General features: G+C 42.1%; 1 pseudogene; it reads left to right on the top strand.

Moving 5' to 3' along the window:
- Positions 1-498: 498 nt before the first annotated feature.
- LOC119906599 lies at positions 499-8,725 on the top strand (annotated as a pseudogene).
- Positions 8,726-9,013: the final 288 nt, after the last annotated feature.

The following is a 9,013-nucleotide window of genomic DNA, read 5'->3' as shown; positions in this document are numbered from 1 at the left end:
TCTGACATAACCTCAAGGTTCTGCTCCATTTGTATCCTCTTATAGATCATATTTGGTAATTCTAGCGACAGAGGTTCATGAGGGGAGAAGAAAAGGAGAGAGGTGAACGAGTAAAGACTGCACTCACTGCTGCACTTTTGTCCCTGTTTGTACTTACAGTTATGGAGAAACCTAGTGTTTGACTGTGTTATTCTCTTTCACACACATATGTTGCTTTCAATAATGTTAAAATGTTACAAGGCTTTACATAAACGGAAATGTTTGAGTTCATTCAGGGGCAAATAATCATTCTTTAAAGGTCACAAATAAAACCCAGGATCCTGGAAATACCTTAATTTAGCAAAGAGTGTTTTGGAAAATCAGATACTTATCTAATGGTAATACATATTGTGGCTAGATTCTGAGCTGCCAGACTGCTCTAGCGACACACACACACACACACACACACACAGAGTTTCCTGTAGATGGAGAGGGGAGGAGCAACCCTGAGCAGGTGATCCAGGTGAAAACAGAGAAAACCTGAAGTGAAAGAGTTGAGTCAGTTTAGAGTGTATTTTGAGTCGACAGTCAACAGAGCAGAAGAAGGAGAGCAGAAGGCTGAGGCAGGGTAAGTGTTAATCCAACATTTATATTATTTCACTGTCATAGTCTCTGAGTCAGTTTTCTCCCTGTGGACTGTAGAGGAAAGAAACGTTAGAGGTAACTCAACACTTTGTGTCTGTTACTTCCTGTTCTCTCAGTCTTGTGACTCTTGAACAAACTTGTTTCTCTTGATTCTTGTGTTCTGAGCTCACAGTCAGTGTCACTGTTTTATGTCTCAGACCAACTGAAGTCCAGAAGATGAGTGTTTGTGTGGAGGAAGAGGAGGACGGAGCAGAGTCTGCAGGATCCATATGTCTGTCTATGAAGAGTGACCGGTCCAATGACCCTCCCCTGAACTTCAGTTTCAAACCTGGACCCTCAGACACAAAGTAAGAGACTGTTTTTACTGTAAACTGACCTGATGGAAGATGATGCATTGAGGATGAAGACAAAATGTTCTGCTAACAGATTTATATTCCTGATGCAGAACTATTAGTGCAGATACTGTTTCAAACTAAGATGGATCTGATTAGATTTCTGGAGCAAAACACCTGAGAACCTCGATTTCAGAATTTACACTTCAAGAACATCTTCATATATTTTTGCTTCACGTTGACGTCACTGTAAAGATTTAGAAGGATTCAGAATCTGAAAGAATCTGCTTCAAATGTGTCCTTCATTTTCTCCTATTTGTCCTCTAAACACTGAGCTGTTTGGCTCTTCCTCAGATCAGCTGTTCTGATCCACCAGATGCATCTTGAATCACTTCAGATCATAATTGTGCAACATGTGGTGAAAAAGCATTTGTAGTTCAGCTTTGCTCACCTTGATGAACACTTTGCTTTGAATCATTAGTAAGTGGAGCTTTGAGCTCAGATTCTCTCCACCATATATTGTTCCTAAAGGTGAAGAACAAACATTCACGGGCAGCACTGATGGAAAAGTTAGCAGTGGATGGAAAAAGGGCAGAAAATGGTCACGTGGAGATTTGGACCACTTCTTCATTTAGGGATCCATGCAGCAAAGCTGCTGTTTTTATTCTCATTATATTTTCTTTTTTCTACATGGGGCACTACATATGAAAAGTTTACACCTCGTAATTCGCTGCATGATTGTACAAAATTTGGTTTGTATGATCTAGGGTCCCTACTCCGTGGACGCATAAAATATGGTAACGATTGCTTAAACAAATGTAAATTTCTAGACATTTCTCATTCCAAAGAAAATCACCCATATGTCCTGAACAGCTGAAATTTTCAGAACATCCACTGATATGTGACAGAACTTTGATGACCTATGATCAATTTAGAAGACAGTCACTCAGTATTTTCAAAATATGCTAAATCAATAACCTCTATAGCTCTACAAGTCTTTCTTCAAATGCTACCAAAATGTGTTTCAAAGGGTTTTCAGATCGCTCGAACTGTGAGTCCGCATTGATATTCAATATCTTGTTGTAATTTGTACAGTATGCACAACATCGTTTTTGCTCAGTGTTGGATCAGCACCAATATATTTGACAATATAACCAAAACCAGGATGATGTGATTATTTTTTTTCCAATTTCATCTCTAATATTTTGACTGTTTTAAAGGTGCTGTAGAATACTAATTTTCAGATTCATGCTTGTATTTAAGGTTTCTATTGGAAAGTAATGAGAATTTTTTAACACTAATGTTTTAACACAAAAAAATTATGTTCCTCATACTGTCCATTACTTCAGCAACTTTTAGAGATTTTTGGTAGGTTGCAAATTTCGCTCATTACTCAGGCACAGATGACACTCATTGACACTGTAAAAATTAATTTTGTGTTTCTGCAATTACTACAAAAAGGCTTGGCTTAGAGTTCAAATCCTGCCATCACTTTAATCTCTTAAGTCATCTGGGTCTACTCTTTTCTTCTGGAAATAGCAAATGTTGCTTTTTTCGTGACCTGCTTGGATCACAATCATGACTACTTTTACGTTCCATCGCAGTACTTTTCTCCTTCCACCCCTTCCTAACCATAGCTGTGTCTATCTTCGCTCAGCTGCTTCAAACACAGTCAAAGTGGATTGACACCAATTCCTGTTTCAAAGAGAAATTCAGCAAGCTGCCATAGCAGAGCAGAGATAGACAGAGCTATGACTGAGAAGGAATAGAAGAAGAAAAGTAAAAGTAGCTCTTCAAAGTATTCTTGCCCTTACCTTTTGGGGGCTCCATAGATAGTTGACAGTAGAGAGTTTCAAGAAATAATGACATACAAACAAGGCTATGTGTGAACTTGAACCTGTGACACCGCTGTTACATGCTATAAGTTTAAACCACTTCTATCCTCAGTTCAAAGCTAACTAACTCAATCTATGCTGCCCAGAGTCACTGTAAAACAATGAAGGACATAATCAGCTTGCTCAGTGCCGGCCAAATCTATATATTTTTCAACAAAATGCAACAAATCATTTTAATTCTAAAGAAATGTCTTCACAGAGAGAGGAAGAGGAGTTCTGTTTCTGTGGAGGAGCAGCCGTCCTGCTGTGCTTTGTGTCAGGACGTCCTGAAGGATCCAGTCTCTACCAGCTGTGGACACTGGTTCTGCAGACGGTGCATCACCTCATACTGGGACCAGTCTGCTTCATCAGGAGACTCCTGCTGTCCCCAGTGTGGAAAAAGATCCAGAACAAGAACTGCAAGTAAGACTGGACATCTGTCTGCTGATGGACTTATGTCTGAAAAAATTATTTTTGTGTTGCAACGGTCACATAGTGTTGTTCTGCTGCATGTGCAAAAATCTAAACTCTCCATCTTAATTTCTTCTTTTTTAGTTTTATTTGGGTGCTGAAAACTAATACTTTTATAATTAGACCTTTTATTATTTGTCTTACAGTTGACTTTGGTCTGCAGGAGGTTTTAGATGAACTTAAGATCATTCTGAGGAGGAGATGTGAACGTGTGACTGAAGGAAGTGATGAAACAGGAAGTGGAACCCTCCTCAACAGGATCTACACTGAGCTCTACATCACAGAGGGACAGAGTGAAGAGGTTAATACCCAGCATGAGGTGAGGCAGCTTGAGACAGCTTCCAAGATGGAGACCCTCCATGACGCTCCAATCAGGTGCCAGGACATCTTTAAAGCCTTACCTGGCCAACAGAGAGCCATCAGAGTGGTTCTGACCAACGGCGTCGCTGGCGTTGGAAAAACCTTCTCAGTGCAGAAGTTCACTCTGGACTGGGCAGAGGGCTCGGAAAACCAAGATGTCGGTCTGCTGGTTCTGCTCTCGTTCAGGGAGCTGAACTTGATCAAAGACGAGCGGCACAGTCTCCTCACGCTGCTCCATGTTTTCCATCCAACATTACAGAAGGTCCCAGCAGAGAAGCTCGCCGTCTGGAAACTGTTGTTCATCTTTGACGGCCTGGATGAAAGCAGACTTTCATTGGATTTCCACAACAGTGAGGTTGTGTCTGATGTCACACAGAAGTCATCAGTCAACCTGCTGCTGACAAACCTCATCAAGGGGAATCTGCTTCCCTCGGCTCTCGTCTGGATAACTTCCAGACCTGCGGCGGCCAATCAGATCCCTCCTTCGTGTGTCGGCAGGGTAACGGAAGTACGAGGCTTCACTGACGCCCAGAAGGAGGAGTACTTCAGGAGGAGAGTCAGTGATGAAGAGCTGTCCAGCAGAATCATCTCACACATCAAGACCTCCAGGAGCCTCCACATCATGTGTCTAATCCCAGTCTTCTGCTGGATCACTGCTACAGTTCTGGAGCACATGTTGACTACAGAGCAGAGAGGAGAGCTGCCCAAGACCCTGACTGACCTGTACTCACACTTCCTGCTGGTTCAGATAAAGAGGAAGAAGCACAAGTACGATGAGGGACATGAGACGAGTCCACAGGAGCTGACGGAGGCTGACAGGGAGGTTCTTCTGAAGCTGGGGAGGCTGGCGTTTGAACAGCTGGAAAAGGAAACATCATGTTCTACCAAGAAGACCTGGAGCAGTGTGGTCTTGATGTCACAGAAGCGTCGGTGTACTCAGGAGTTTGTACAGAGATCTTCAAACGAGAGAGTGTGATCTTCCAGAAAACAGTCTACTGCTTTGTTCATCTGAGCGTTCAGGAGTTTCTGGCTGCAGTCTACATGTTCCACTGTTACACCAGCAGGAACACAGAGAGACTGAAGGACTTCCTTGGAAAAGACCTGAAATACAAGAAGAGTCACTCATCCCTGGATGTCTTCCTGAGGAGTGCCATGCAGAAATCCCTTGAAAGTAAAAATGGCCACCTGGACCTGTTTGTTCGCTTCCTTCATGGCCTCTCTCTGGAGTCCAACCAGAGACTCTTAGGAGGCCTGCTGGGTCGGACAGACAACAGTCCAGAAATCATCCAGAGAGCCATCAACAACTTGAAGGAGATGAATCACAAGATCTCTCCTGACAGAAGCATCAACATCTTCCACTGTCTGACGGAGATGAACGACCACTCAGTACATCAGGAGATCCAAGAGTTCCTGAAGTCAGAGAACAGATCAGAGAAGAAACTCTCTGAGATCCACTGCTCAGCTCTGGCCTACATGCTGCAGATGTCAGAGGAGGTTCTGGATGAGTTGGACCTGAAGAAGTACAACACATCAGAGGAGGGACGACGGAGACTGATTCCAGCTGTGAGGAACTGCAAGCAGGCTCGGTAAATCCAGATATGATTAACATAATAAGTGTAGATTAGTTGTTTTGTTCTTCAAATATAAACACTACAACATTATTATTATTCTCAAAATAGTGTTGTACTTGTTTATTAAAACATTTGTCAGTTGTATTTTGTAACAGATTAGATTGAGATTTTTCCATTTGATTGTGTTTTATTAGGGGTCCAAGCCCGAAGTGGGCTGGGAACCCGATTGTTTCCGTTCTCGTTTTTATTAGGGCCCGAGCGCGAACCGTGTGAGGTCCCTATTGAAACTGTAAAGAATTTTTTTTTTTTCCTGCAAAGTAAGCTCAATTTTGGGGGCCTAACCATACTCGAAAACTCACCAAACTTTGCACACATGTCAGAAGTGGTCTTTTTTTATGGGTTTTACGCATAGGCGTTGCAAAATAACTCGCTAGCGCCACCTAGAAAATTGGAAAAAAATTAGCCCCTCGTCCACGTTCAACCTACATGCACGAAATGTTCAGGGGACATGTATCATTTCAAGATGCACAAAAAAGCCTCAAGAACCCATACCCTGAACTCAACAGGAAGTCGGCCATTTTGAATTTTACGGATATTTTTGGATGATTTACACACTTCGTACTTTAACGAACTCCTCCGAGGGATTTAGTCGGATCGACTTCAAATTTCTGCTGTGCCTTCTAAAGGCATTGAATAAGTTGTGCTATTTGTGAGTTTTTGTCAATGGGCGTGTCTGTGGCGTCTATGATTCGCCATGAAACAGGAAGTTATTATGACTTCAGTCTGCATGCTCTGCAGTCTGCACCAAACTGTACATGTAGGATGAGAGTCCCACCCTGAACACATGTACATGCTGATATTCACTCACACCGGCAGAGCTCCAGAATATGCAGCGCGGCAGCCTCACGCCCCGACGCATTACACGTGCGAGGGCCCACCCAATGCTGCTTCCAGCTTTAATTTACTCCATTTTCTTACAAAGTGATAGGACATCAAGAGTATTAGAACTCCTGAATCGTAGCCATCACACTACATGCCCACTGGACCTGATTCCTACCAATCTCCTCCAAGCCATATCTCCTGCTGTGGTGCCGGCCATCACTCATGTGAATAAATACTTTGCTGGCTTCAGAACCTTCCCAGCTGCTTCCAAACACGGCTTTGGTTATACCTAGGGATGGGGATCGAGACCCGGTTCCAAAATTTCCCAAGACCCAAAAATCTATAACGTCCGAATTTGAAATGCAATGGATAAGAAAATCATCAGGCTGCAGTCTCTGCCTGCTCTCTGTCGGCTCCCACACACACACACACACACACACACACAGCGGCAGCAGAGCAAGAGGCTGCGCCAGCGTGGTGGAATACGGTGAGAATTAAGTTCGCTCCAAACTATTGTAACATTAGCTAAACAGAAAGCGGTCTATCTGGAGCACAGACTGGTCTGTAGTCTTAAAAACTACAACGTAGTAACGTTACCTGCAGCCAGCGAGAGAGGAGGAGGGACTGATACAGACTGATGGTATTCTTTCTAAACGTAACTCACTACTTGTGATGTCAGATAAAGTTATTGAGTTACTTTGCTGTTGTAAACATTAATGTTTTAAAATATTAAATTAAAAGCAACCAGGCAGTTAATATGTAAGCTTCAATATACAGTATGTTTATTTATCGCAAGTGATATCTCAACACATAACGTTCTCACACATTGAATATTTTCCTCATACCATGCAGGCCTACCTCATGCCCGTTGGGTCTGGTTTTACCAAATAACCATGACTAAATATTAAAGTATCCATAGTGGTATCGACAAAGAATCGTATCGTTAAGCAGTCTCAATAAGGGTATCAATAAAAGTTAACGATCCCCATCCCTATTTATACCCCTACTCAAAAAACCCTCCTTCAACCCTATTCAAGTTTGGAACAATTGGCCAGTTTCCCTTCTATCATTTCTATCCAAAGCTTTCGAATGGGGAGTCGGAATGCAATGACCTCCTAGATCCATATCAGTCTGGCTTTTAAGACTCTACTGAAATGGCTTTGTTGTCTGTGACGGAAGCCCTAAGGTCACCTAAAGCTGTCTGTTCTGATCCTGCTTGACATTTCAGCTGCCTTTGACACAGTCAATCACAGGATCCTGCTTTCCCCACTTTAGGCAATTGGCATCTCGGATAAAGCACTCCTCTAATCCTCCCCAATCCTACCTCTTTCAAGGTCAATTGTCCTCCCCTCGCTGCCTCTACACAGGGATGCCCAAGGCCCAGTGTTAGGGCCCCCTTCTCTTCTCAATTTACACCACCTCACTGGGGCCGATCATTTGGCATGGCTTCTCTTAACACTGCTACGCAGACAGTTCTCAACTTTACCTATCCTTCCCGCCAGACAACCCCACTGTCTCGGTGCAGATCTAGACTGTCGCTTGGAAATATCTGCAGAGAAGATGGCTTGCCACCTTCAATTAAACCTCTATCCACCATAACATCAAACTACAAGTTTACTCCTCAACCATCACTCCAACCAGGGTGGTGAGGAACTTGGGTGTCATGATTGATGACTAGCTGTCCTTATCTAACTCCTTACAATTCTTTTGTATTCATTAAACAATTTTGTTAACTCACTTCTTTCCCCAGGTGTTTACCCCATTGATGCTGTATGTGCTATGTTATGATTGATTATTTGAATGATCCTTGTTGTTTATTACTATAGACAGATAGATCCACAATATACCATCTATCCAAACAATAAACCATGGGTCTCTATATCCATAAAATACACAATTAAACAGAAAAATATCAGTTATAATAAAAGGGATAGTGGTATGCCGATGTTTCATACTAAGAGATCTTGTAGGATGAAAACGTGACAAGATTTCTCATTAGGTTAAAAGCTGTCTTGCGAGACTCACAATATTTCACACTGTCAAGCCACACGTCAGTTTTCTCACGCAGTGATAAACAAATGTATAATGGTTTGTTTCATTTTTGTGGGTGTGAACCAGACATCAGCTGGTAGAAAAGAGAGATCATCTTTCCCAACTATAGTTGTAAGTGTAGTTGGGCCTCATGCTAACTTTTTGGAGATAGACACGTGATCAGATCACACTGACAGGTTGGGGACATTATAGAAGCCTAAATGCAACTATATCATCTCTCCTTCATCTGCAAGATTCAAGCAAAACTAAAATTTACTGGTATGAAAGAGCGTGATGACAATTATTTCAGGTTTTTCTTGTCATGTCAGCTGATTCCACCACATACTACATATGTCAAGCTGTTTTCTCATCAAATGCATGACGTAAATATAAAGTTTACGTTTCCTTACAGACTTTCTGGCTGTGGACTCTCAGAGACTTACTGTGAAGTTGTGGCCTCAGCTCTGAAGTCCAACCCCTCCCATCTGAGAGGGCTGGACCTGAGTAACAATGAACTGCAGGATTCAGGAGTGAAGCTGCTGTGTGGTTTTCTGGAGAGTCCACACTGCAGACTGGAGACTCTGAGGTCAGACACCATTTTTGTCTTCTGTGCTGAGATTAATACAAGGTGAAAGTTGTGGTGACACTAAAGTACAAATTTCCAAGATTTGATTTCATTTATTTCTTTCATTTTATCCTTATTTCAAGTCTGATTCTTATTCTAATATTTTATTATATATATTTTATTATTATTTACTTATATAATACACCACATGGGAAGTAGAGTAAAAGGTATATTTGTCTGATGGATGTAGTTTCTTTTTAAATCCAATAAGCCAATTTCATCCAGACATCTTTTCAGTGATTT

This window comes from Micropterus salmoides, unplaced genomic scaffold (assembly GCF_014851395.1).
Source record: "Micropterus salmoides isolate LMB-PRFRI ecotype aquatic unplaced genomic scaffold, ASM1485139v1 Ms_hic_scaffold_1687, whole genome shotgun sequence".
NCBI classification, from domain to species: domain Eukaryota; kingdom Metazoa; phylum Chordata; class Actinopteri; order Centrarchiformes; family Centrarchidae; genus Micropterus; species Micropterus salmoides.
The sequence above is the reverse complement of the archived record's forward strand: the minus strand, read 5'-3'. Positions and strand labels throughout refer to the sequence as shown.